Source organism: Sminthopsis crassicaudata, chromosome 1, assembly GCF_048593235.1.
Source record: "Sminthopsis crassicaudata isolate SCR6 chromosome 1, ASM4859323v1, whole genome shotgun sequence".
NCBI classification, from domain to species: Eukaryota; Metazoa; Chordata; class Mammalia; order Dasyuromorphia; family Dasyuridae; genus Sminthopsis; species Sminthopsis crassicaudata.
The window spans coordinates 316517909-316531008 of NC_133617.1; positions in this window are offsets into that span (position 1 = coordinate 316517909).

A 13100-nucleotide genomic window follows, 5' to 3' on the forward strand; every position below is an offset into this window, starting at 1 on the left:
CACAAAATAGAGGGAAGGGCCATTTTCCAAGCATATGATAATAGAATATTGTCCATTTGGTTATTAGCCTTAAGTGCTTGGTTGTCTGACCTCAGTGCATCAACTCAGAGTTTCAGCCCTTTACACCTCCCCACTTACATACTTACCTTTTCTATCTCTGTTGACTCTTTGCTTTAATTCTGCTCCTTAACTTGCCTTATTATTACTTACTCTTTTCCTTTTCATGAATTCCTCCCTTCACTTCTTCCCTCACCTTTAAGAATGGCTTGTATCCTTATAAATTTGAGTTGATTCTCTATGTATTTTAGAAATGAGGCCTTTATCAGAACCCTTGGATATATTTTTTTTCTCAGTTTACTACTTCCTTTCTAATCTTGTCTGATTAGCACAGAAAAGATGCAATATGCCTACTTCTCATACAAATATTCCCTTTTTTGTCCCCATGCAGATAAGATAGTAACAAATCAGGTCAAATAAGGACACAGGCAAGAGGCTATGTTTCTCTGTATCTGCCCATTATATATTTTAGAACACACGATATTTTTCTCCCATGTTTAATTTTCTCCTTATTTCAAGTAAATAACTATCTGAGGACAAAATTGATAAGATTGCAACACTGAAATCTTTTAAAATTCACAAGACCCATCAAAATCCCATCAGAAATCAGTACTGCTTTCAGAGAACACAGAGTAATAAGTAGAAATACCTTTATCTAGTGAGAAAACTAACTGTAACAACTTATTTGATCAAATATAACAAGAAACTAATACTTCAGCAGTATGAATAAGGAAAATGACCCCAGAGATTGTGACATACACATATAGACACATAAACACATACCCATAAAATTGATCAGTTTGCCATTTTCTTTCTGTTCATAAAAATGAGACACAAACTAAATCCTGAATAATTCTGAATTATTTTGTCAAAACTACAGCTATTTCCTGGATATATCAGAATTATTTTCAACATTCAGAAAACATGTACACAAACTATTGCATTAATCTAAGCAAAACAATGAAAATATTTTACTTACTAGAAAGCACTTTCCCTGTAAACAAAATAGTGACAAATAGAAACCTTCAGATAGTGATCTGAAACATTAATTTTGACATTTTAACTTATTTATGTTTCAGACATTCTCCTCACCCTACACTGATACATACAAAGGCATATGATCACATGTGGAACTAGCATTTTGCTTAGTGTTAGCATTGATGGAAAACTAAATGAGAGTTACTGTAGCATTTAGTTTTCTGGATTTTAATTTCAAGGGAATAATACTTAAAAAACATCCAACCCAAATGATTCTATTTCACAAAAAAATTAGCCCAAAACCTCTACAAAAAAATAAAGGGTAAAACTCAAATTTTAGCTAATGGGCTATAAGTAACTAGACAAAATAATAGTTTCAAAATGTTTCACTCTAGTTTTAATCACATTCATAATAACAACAATAAATTGCAGGAAATGACTGAATGGCATATTGTCTCTCCCATAAAAATTGTTGAATGAGAAGAGTCTTAGAAGAGACTCTTTTTTTGAGTTTCTTTGTATTCCCACCTCTTAACATGTCTTGCACATAGTGGCTTAACATTTTTTACCAATTAGTTCACTTAATCATTGAATGACGAGGAGTTGCCTGCCATCATATTCAGTGCAATTCTCACATTGATATTAGATCTACAATAGGAGAACTTACACAATTTGTTCAAAATAAATTGTTTATTTTGTATGCATCAGAGGTATTAGATAGGAGGAATAGAGGAGTAGCTCAGCATAGTAAGAGAGCAAGGGGAAAAAGACTTAACATGATCCACTTCTACAATTTTTGCCCATTTTCCTCCATATAAGAATATTGAAGCAAGTGGAAGTACATAGACTCCTTGCCATGGAAGGACTATCTACTTACTAATGAAAGATGTTGGAGATTCCATTTAAAAATACTCTTAAAAAAGCATATGTTCTCTGGAGGGAAAAATATCAAGTAGATTATGCTGTTTATATTGATTTGAACAGTTCTCCAAGCATATCAACACATCCCACAGATAATTAGAATGGAGAAGGTTCTTCATCTCTCTGATTCTCATATTTTCATTAAATCAAGAAATAGTACAGAAAATTACTCAGCTGGTGAATATCTTCCCTCAGCTATATTCAAGTCACTTTAAAAGTTAATTTATTGGACAAAGAAACCCAATACCATTGGATCTCTTATGACAACTCAGTCACACAGTTAAGTACATTGATGAAGGCCTTCTATAAAAAGAAGATGCTACTAAATGTTTCAAAGGATGCAAAAGTGAATGGAGAGGATTTCTGCACTAATTGTGAAAAATCACACACAGATGAACAAATCAAAGCACAATAGAGTTAAATAATAGAACATAATCTAGCAAGCCCTGTCTGGAGTAAGAATACTTGGGTTTCAATAACTCACTACTTATGGCAGGAGAAAAAGTTAAGCAAAACCCATTTATTCTGTGAATCTTGGTATTGTCATTAGAAAATAAGAGGTTTGGATTAGACAATTCTCTAGGTCTACTCCAGACTAAAATCTATAATGATCCTGTGCCCCCTCCCAATATTACAGTACAAATTAAGTAGATACAAGATAACAGCATTGAAGAGTAGTTGTGATGTTCTCTTTCTCTAAATTGTAATCGTTCTCTGGGAGCAGATCTCTTGGAGAGCTTCTGGAGGCAGCCTTAGTTTCAGTTCAGTTCAATAATGCAGCAGGAGTTAAAGTCCAGATCCTTTATTTTCTCCTTCCAAGTCTTGTCTCCTTCCTTGGGCCTGGTTAGCTTTCTTAGAGGCCTATCTCTCTCCTTGGTTCCCTGATGAGCTCTTGTCCCAATGTCTCCAGCCAGCACAAAGGTTGAAGTGGGAATGAATCAGACTCTGCCTCCCAGAGTGTGGGATTGTGGGTTTCTGTGGGCTTGTCAATCTCCCAGAAGCCAATCCTAGTTGTGAATCTCTCCACTGAATCTTGTTCTGAATCTCCTTCCAGTGGGCTTGTCCTTTTATATGCTCTCTAAAGGTGTGAAGTCTAATGTGTGAACTAATAAGTGAACTCCTTTAAAGGTGTAAACTCTTTTAAAGGTATGAACTCCTTTAAAGGTGTAACCAAGTACGTTGCCTTGTCTCAAGTTCTAGCTCATAACATCTCCATTGTAAGATCAGATCAATCATACTGAACTATGCTAAATTAGATGATTATTGTCTCCATTCCATTCCAGTGACTTAGCACCTTGTAAGAATTCTAACAAGTAGTGATCAATCAAAGTAGATTTGTTTTATTTACAAAATTAATGACAAGGATGACAAAAATATTTTCACTTCCTTGTGGTCAATAATTGTTTCAATTTATTCTTTATATTAATTATCATTTCCTAATAAGTATCTGAACTATGATAGACATTTCATAAATGCTTGTTAAGTGATTTAATTTTTCTGTTTAAATGAATGTGTGAACTTGGACAAGTAACTTAACCTTGTTTGTCTCATTTGACCCATGGGCAGAATGAGCTGGAGAAGAAAAGGCAAAAGAGCTCATATATCTTTGCCAAAAAAACACCAAATGAGGTCACAGAAAGTCAAACATAGCTAAAATGACTGAACAAAAAATAAGGAAAAGTCTATATTAATTTGGGGGACCCTATTAGAAAAGAAGGCCCGTTCTCAAGATGTTTACAATTTATTAAAAGGACACTACTCATGGAATAGGTTTTAGAGGAAATTTAGTTGGAAAGGTCTCATGGTCTAAGGACCTAAGGGCTATAGCAATAAAGAAGATAATAATGAATCTTTCCTAAAGTCACATTGATATATGTTGTTGAATGACAAGAATGTTAAGGAATTGAATAGTGAGAATTTTTTTTAATTCTAAATTTTTATTCTAAAATAAAGCTTTTATTCATTTATTCTAAATGCAGCTTTATTCAAAAGCCTCAATATTTATGGTGTTGAGGAAGTACTTGGCAGATCCTACAATGATTAGTTCCCTAAATGATGCATATAGGGTTTTCTCTCACAAGTAGGCCTAGCCAGTGGTCTGGGGGTGTACCTTTGAATCAGAGTCCCTCTGTCTCTATCTGCTATTTCCCTTGGGCTTTCTTCAGGTGGGCCTTAGGGGAGAGCATATCAATTGTTTGATTTCCCTGGCACATGCTGCTTCCAGTTTCTTCCTAAGGATATCAGGCAACTTCAGCTAAACTGTCTTACTATAGATGGAAATTTATGTTGAGTATGATATGACTTGACAATAATAAGATTTGTCCAGGAAATAATGAGAAAAGTCGTAGAATGTTAGAACTGTGAGGTACCTTCATCATCATCTCATCAAATTATTTAAATGAGTAGCTTGTGGCCCAGAGAAGTTAAATAAGTTTTCAAGGTCATATAGCTAATTACTGGTAGAGACAGGGCTAGAAATAAGTCATCTTATGTCTAAGCCTCTTATCTTTGTGTTATACCATAATAACGAACAGCTGGCAGAGACCTTCATTGCTAATCTGAGTCTGTTGGTATGCTGCACAGCTGGCATTACCCCGTCCTCCCCATTGCTATCAACATTTGGTTAAATGTATCACAGGGAAAATACATATTTTTCTTGAAGGCAAAAAGATATTTCATAAAGGAAGAAAGATATTTCTCACCTTTCTAAGCACCTAGGAATTGGAAATAGAGTGTGAGGGAATTTGAAAGTGTTAATTAGAACAATTATAACTTGATGGACCTGCTTTGGTATTTAAAATGTCTAACTGAACTTTGTCCTCGAAAACAGGCATTTTGTATTTACAACTTTATCTGAGTGAATAAGCAAATTTCATAGGTTCTTCAAATATTGAGGTTTTGACTAAGGTATATTATGCTGATTTAGTTCCTGAAATTCCCTGACAGCTATGGTGGTAACATAGGGCAATCTGAAAATTATTAAGATTGAAGCTCTAATTGTATCATATCAAAAGACCCCTTTCTTTATTGATGAACATATCTAGAGACTTCCCTGATATTTTCAAATTATAGAAAGCTAAACTTTGAGTGTTAAGCATTATATAGGACATCTTCTATTTATTAGTATTATTTATTAGTATTTATTAGTAGTAGAAGGGATCTTAGAGATCCTCTAATTCAACTATCATTTCATTCATAAAAATTTGAAAGGCCAGAAAAATGAACAATATCAAGGGAAGTCAAATGGCAAACTGACTAAATAACCAAGCAAGAACTATAGCTTATGCCTCCTTATTTCTACCTTAATATTATTCCTTTAGTTGTCATTAAAATGAAGTCTTCTGATTTCCAGTTGAAAGAAATGTGTTTAGAAGTTCTGCAGCTAGACATGTTTTTCCATTCCATCCAGGATTGTAGTAAACAATAGCAGGAAAATAGTTTGATTTTTTGATGTTGATATACTCTACTCATAGCTAAAGATGCATCCTCAGAAAATTACCTGTAAAAATTCAAATCAGGAGATGTTTGACATTGTCCCATTCCTACCCACCTCCTCCATGACTGTAAAATAAAATCAAATCACCTCTTTTTTCCCAACACCACAACTTAAAATTTTTGTTTTTTTTTTTATTTTAGAGTTACTAAAATTCTTTCTTATAAATAGCTTTTACTTTCAAAAATGTGGATGTTTTAAACCCTTTGTAGTCACAGATTTATTGTTTCTACCATGTAGATTTTATATGTTCAGTTCAATGAAGAGCTAGTGGTGCATTCTAAGCAGCAGGCATTACCAAATTTAACTTTGTGTCTTTATCAGAAAACCTCTATTCTTTCTTTACTTGTTTTTATATAGGGTAACAGTTCCACGCAAAAATTTTTAAGCTGAAGAGAAAACAAATTTAATTTGTGACTTTTCAGTGCCCCCTTGTGTCTAGACTATCAGTGGCTCAAAATGATACAAGGCTAAGAACAATACAATACTGTTCATTTGTTTCAGAAAATGTGCACCCCGCCTCCAAACAAAAACAGAAACTAATTCTCACCTGTCTAGAAAGCAAGGCATCTTTTTTTGCTACCTGGTTTCAAAAGATTGTAAATTTCTTGAAATGTTCAAACTCCTGATTATAGACACACATATTATATTGTTGTTGGGGCTATGTGAAAAAAAAAAAAAGTTTGTGTTAGGCAGTCCCCAATCAGTATAATTTTAATAGTTGAAAGATTTTAGATTGGGTTTTATCTGTGGTTTACAATAATTTCTCATTTTGCTTATTCAGTTTCTGTCAGCCAAATATACTTTAATTCCACAATTGTTTCAAGTTGATTTCTTTATTATATTTGTTTTAATTCTTTCCAAAATAACATAGGCCATTGACTATTTACCATTAACTAAAAATTGTTATTCCTTTATAGAATGTGTAAGGATAACCATAAAGAGATTAGGATAAAGAGAACAAACTAATCTGAATACTTGAAAGAAGTAGATAGAAAATCATTAAGCAGTTTATCTCTATTCACTAAAATAGTTGGGTTCTGGAAATGTCATGAGTATTACATTTAACTGAAATTTTCAAAATGCTTAGTGAGTGATAAATACCATATAGAACATATGAGGAAATATAAACTTATTTGATAAATTAGCTTAATTTATCTAGAGCACCTCCTTAACAATTAGTTATACCCTAATATGTAATGTTCTTGAATTGTGAGGGACCGGTCATCTGCTCAATTATAATCCTTCTCTGGGAGGAGATTTGTAAAATCTTTTCCTCTGTGCACAGGTTTCTTAGGAGCTCTGAATCTCCTCTAGCTCTTGTCCTTTTCAGCCCAGAGTCAATTCTCTCAGACCCAATGCTGCCCTTCTTTTATCCTCCCAGAGAATAGGCATGTGAGAACTCAACAGGGCATGGGGAAATGCTTCCTCTTAGAATTCCTAAGGTGTAAACTCCCTTTAAAGGCCCGAACCTAAGGTCTGAGCCAGAGCACTGTCAAGTCAACTTGAGTTCTCACCTGGTAATCCTAACACTAATATAATATTTTTGGGGGATAGAGAGAACAAATAAACCCAGATTCTTCAACGTTCATTATCTTGAAGATGTGTGTGTGTATGTGTGAATGTGGATATGAATATGTATATATGTGAATGTATATATATATATATATATATATATATATATATATATATATATATATATATATATATATATATATATATATATATATATATATATATATATATATATATATATATATATATATATATATATATATGTGTGTGTGTGTGTGTGTGTGTGTGTGTGTGTGTTTTCCAGAAGATGAAATGGAATTGGATGCTAATTGATTTTCTCATTTATATCTCAAAAGACTAACCATTATCAGAATGAAAATTAATCTGAAAATTATGGCATCTGCACTTTTGTTCAATTATGTTACTATCTCTTAAAGCTGTAAATAAACTGCTGGTCTCAACACTTCATCAAAGTCACAATTCCCTTTTGTCCCAAACCATTAATTCACATATGAAGTTATGAGGTGCAAAGTATCAAATCAAAGCAAACCAAAAAAAAAAAAAAAAAAAAAAACAATATATTACAAATTCTCCTCTTTTAAAATTACAAGAAAATTCAAATAATAGATATTGGAAATGAAAGATACCTAGAAGATAATGCAATCTAACGTACTGATTATAGGGTCACCAGCAAGATTTGTGTTCAGATCAACATGGAACAAATATCCCAGATTTTGTTACTGACAAATATGAATCTAGGAATAGAAAATAGAAAATAAGGCAAATATCTCTGGCTGCTTCTAACTCTATAATTCTTTTCTGTTAGACTTATTTGCAAATGAAACTGAGGCCATTAGAGGAATGAGGGGAAATCATTTTCCAACTTCCATCCTCCACTCAAGTATTATAAAGTTCTATTGGGTGAAGCACCTAAATGATTTAGGGACATAACAAAAGAAAATCAGGGATTTCACAGAAGTTAGGAGCAATTTTGGTTTTTATGCCCTAAGACATGGTCAGTTTTTGTATAGGTGTCATGTGCTGCGAGAAAAAAGTTATATTCTTTTCTGCCAGTATTCAATTTTCTCCAGAGATCTATCACATCCAAGTTTTCTAGTTTCTTTCTTGCTTATTTTGTGGTTAAATTTATCTAATTCTGAGAGGGGGAGATTGAGGTCCCCCAGATAGTATTGTTTTGCTGTGTATTTCTTCTTGTAACTAGCTTAACATTTTCTCTAAGAATTTGGATGCTCTACCACTTAGTACATATACATTTAATATTGATATTATTTCATTACCTATGGTATCTTTTAACAAGAAGTAGTTTCCTTCCTTATCATTTTTACTTAGATCTAGTTTTACTTTTGCTTTATCTAAAATCAGAATTGCTAGGCCTGCTTTTTTTTTGACTGAAGCATATTAAATTCTCTTCAACCTTTTACTCTGGATGTGTTCTGTTTCAAATGTGTTTTTGCAAACAATATATTGTAGGCACAAATAAATAAAAATTTTATACAAACATATACATACATGGACTATACACACATAAGATTGTGTGTATATATATATATGTATATATATATATATAATAAAAGACTGTTTGTATATATATATATATGTGTGTATATATACATATATATATATATTAATATATATATAAGACTGTGTGTATATATATATATGCATACATATATATACATATATATGTATATATATATGTGTGTGTATATATGTGTGTGTATATATATATATATATATATATACAGTGAAAGAGAAGAGAGGAGAAAATCTTAGTGAGGAAACAGATCTTTTTTAAAAAATGCTATTAATTAATTAGTTTATTTAATTATACATGTACTTATTTTTTTTTTTTTACCAATTTCTTTATAAATCATGTTGGAAGAGAAAAATCAGAAAAAAAGGTAAAAACCACAAAAGAAAAATTATGAAGAAAAAGGAAGACAAAGAAAAAAAGTGAACATAGCATGTGTTGATTCATATTCAGTCTCCATAATTCTCTTTCTGGATGCAGATGACATTTTCCATCCAAAGTTTATTGAAATTGCATTGGATCACTGAACTGCTGAGAAGAACTGAGTATGTCATAATTGATTACTTCATAAATTTGATGTTACTGTGTATAATTTATTCCTGATTCTGCTTATTTAGCACAGCATCAGTTGTGTAAATATTTCTAAGTCTTTTCACAATCAGCTTGTTCATCATTGTTTTTATAGAATAATAATATTACATTGCTTCTACATACCATAACTCATTCAAACATTCTATAATTAATGGACATCTACTCATTTTCCAGTTCTTTGCTACCACAAAACGAGCTTCTCTATAAGCATTTTGCACATGTGGGTCCTTTTCCCTCTTTTATGATTTCATTGGGATACAGACCCAGTAGTGGCACTTTTACATTCTGATGATTTTTGTTGATTACCTGGGTGGAATATTTTTTTTCTAAGTCTCAGAAATGCACATAAAGTTTCAGCCTTCATGTGCAAGTAAAAGCTTTCTAGCTTCTACATTCCAGGAAATTATAACAGCCAGCAACAGATAAGCATAAACAGTAGTAGATTCAATTGAATTGAGCTGAGTAAATTCAAGCCCAGCAGAGATCCTCAGAATGTAACCAAACTACTACATCCAGGAGATACAAATCATTGAAGGTCCAAGATGATATGAAGAAATCATACCCAGCAAAAGCAGTATATAGACATCAACAAAGGACAATAGAAGCTTTTAAAATCATTTTTATTAGAAGGGAATACAAATAAACACATAGTCATGTGCTTGCAGACTGTTTATTGAGTGGATATAGATCTACCAGATTTATTCAATCTGGAATTGTTTTCTCTGAGTGTGCAAACACACAGAGGTACTCAGTGTTACACTGTTGTATTGATACTCAAATAACAAAATATTATACATAGTAAAGATCTTAAAATAATCTAAGGCAAAACCCCCTTTAATTTAGTTAAATGTTATTAAATCTCTAAAGTTCCTGCCAGATCTTTTTGCAGGTTCTAATGATAGCATAACAACAAAGCATTTTGATTACCAAGATAAATTTCTAAAGAAAGTGGACTTTTATGTTGACAAATATGTGTAATAAGAAAGAATTGTGAATTTGATCCATGGAAAACAGTTATATTATCTCCTACTTCTATTTGGCTTAAATTATTTTATCTACTGACATACTGAAGTTAGGTCTAGCAATTACAAAAGAATTATCAATTTTCTATGATTAGGGATATTTTCTATTGGAGACTATGACTTTAGAAAAAATAGATGAATAAACATCTGACCTCAGAGTCAAGAAAATTTGGATTCAAGTTTCTCCTCTGATATATATTGGCTGGATAACTTTGGTTAGGTAAGTCATATAACCTCTCAAATATCTGGAAAATTCTCTAAGTTTATAAATTTTAGAGAATATGTTAAACTTTATTTTTAAAGAAAATTTTCTCACTAGGAATTTTCTTCATCAACATCCTATGTTGTTGGTCAGTTTCCTTTGCCCATAGTTACACTAGATCCTAAGATGGTCAGAAAGCAATTTTGAAGACCAGTCAGAGAAGTTTGCTTCACAGAAAAATTCTTCCAGTCTATGATTATCAAAAACTTAATAAGTGATAAAAAACATGTTCAGAAACAGAAACTCAGTGACCTCACCAGAAAACATAATTTATTCTCCAGAGGAGTACTCTGATCTTTTGTGTTCCCTATATGTGAATAATTTCCCCAAATTTTTCACCACTTTATTTTATATTTCTGTGGCAGAATGTATTTCATATTTCTGAGATAATGTTCTATCTAAACTTTTCTTACTATAGTATTCTAATTAATTTTGCTTTGTACTATCTGTGTCTTCTGGCTAATTTGAGAAAAAGATAAACATACCAATGGAAAATTATGAACTATTGTTTTGAGTGGAAGCAGACCTTCCCCATTCCAGAGCACTTTGAATCCTTTAAACTATACTATGGATTAAATATTTGTAGATATTCAAGTATAAAAATATAATATAATATTCTTTGTTATATTCAAAAAGAATTATAGGATCTGTTCTATGGTTCTTCTTATTTGATGTATAAATGTATTATATATGTGCATATATATATATATATATATGTGTGTATATGTATATATATACATATATATGTGCATATATATATATATGTGTGTGTATATGTATATATATACATATATATGTGTATATATATATAATTTATGTATTACTGTAAAAACAGCATTTTTCCCTTGAAACATCTCCATTATAAAATTTTTATTAATATACTCTTAGGTGTGTTTACACATGTGTACTTCTGTGGTTGTGTGTGTGTATGTGTGTGTGTGTGTGTGTGTGTGTTTGTGTGTGTGTGTGTGTGTGTGTGTGTATAGACAGAGAGAGACAGAAGCAGGGAATTAAAGAGAGAGAATATCCCAAATAGAAAATTTTGTTCTTTTGATCCTTACTTGAGAAAGCATCTCATGACCATATTCTCATTGGCACTTGTCAGTCAATTTGAGGCAGAATTGCCTGTTGACTGAAATCCATATTAATTGATCCCCTGTGTATTTTCATTGCTTATTATTTTCATTCAATTCAAAACCATCCTTTCAAGTTTCCTAAATAAAACTTCATAGATAGTTCCATCTGGGCCCAAATACCCCCAGAGCACATATTCCTTTTGTTAGCTATCCTCAAGTAAAAGAAACATTTCCAATTTATATTGTCACTTTGCCTTAAACAATTACTGCACTCAAAGGTCACAAAACAGAGATCTGGAAGTAGAGGGAATAGATAACAAATTTCTATAAACTCATGAGCATAGTAGAAATTTTGCAGCTTAAGAAGACACAGTGTTCCCAGCAATGATGGTTTCAATCCTATCTTCATTATGCCTCACAAAAGTGTTTATCTTGGAAGATTATTTCAAAAATGTAATTAATGCCTTGGAAGTACTTTTTATGGCCTATCCCTCTGATTAATTGGCTCCTTCCCAAAAATTACATTAAAAAAAATGACAAGTCTAGTCCTCTTCATTTTTTTCATCAGGCTACAATATGGACTCTTTGATTATGCTCCTATTCTACATACTTTCCTACCTCCTATCCTTTCAATTTTTTTTAAACTTATTTTCTTCTGTCATATTCATTTCTTGTTTATATTTATATTTCTAATCCTTAGCACAGGGTTAGCAGACAATAAACACTTATTAAATGTTTTCTGGCTGATTTTTGATTTATTAGAACTCCAGTAAAAGAAGAAATATCTCTAATACACTTTAGAGCAGTAATTTTTTCTCTCTGAAAGAAGAAGCTTAAATGTCATCCTGGGGATGTTCCAAACCATCACTCCATCTTGGAATCAGGTCAAGAGATTCACGCCAGTCTTTAGCCAGCTTTAAGTAATAACTCTTAATGTCATTTTTTTTGTGTGTGTCTATTGACTTTCTTTTTCCCTGCCTCTCTCGTTTGGATGCTGGTTTCTCTTTTGTAGAAATACTTATTGCTTAAAATGGGGAGAAGAAATTATCACTTAAGAAATACCCAAACTCATATTGTGAGCCAATATTGCAGCACTGAAATATAAAGTAATCTGATGAAGAGCAGGATATTTGGTTTTTCTTTTATCATTATAAAGGTAGATTCTCCTATTTAACTCTGATCATTCCAAAAATATAAAATTAGGCATGAAATTGGGATAAATGCACCAGAACTCCCCAAATTAGTTTTAGCATTCCTATAACTTAATTAAAACTAGACTTATTTTTCAGCTCTGAGATTGAAGGCACTGCTTACATACATCAGAATTCTTTCAGTAGGTGGGTACCTCAACAATATAGCAGAGCCCTGGAATAAAGATTTTAATACAGAAGAAGACCATGCCATAATTCTTCCCAACTATTTTGTAATAATTATTAAGCTATGTTTGATTTCATTTTTAAATTTAGTTAGCTTTTGTACTTTCCAATTTTCTTTGAAATCTGCATTGTGAGAACTGAGCACTATCACATTAATGCATTTTAAATTTATAAATTCTTGTAGTTGCATATCTGCCTTTTCCCCCAAATAAGGGGTTAACACTAGTGATTTTGTGTACCTGTAATTAAATCTCTGG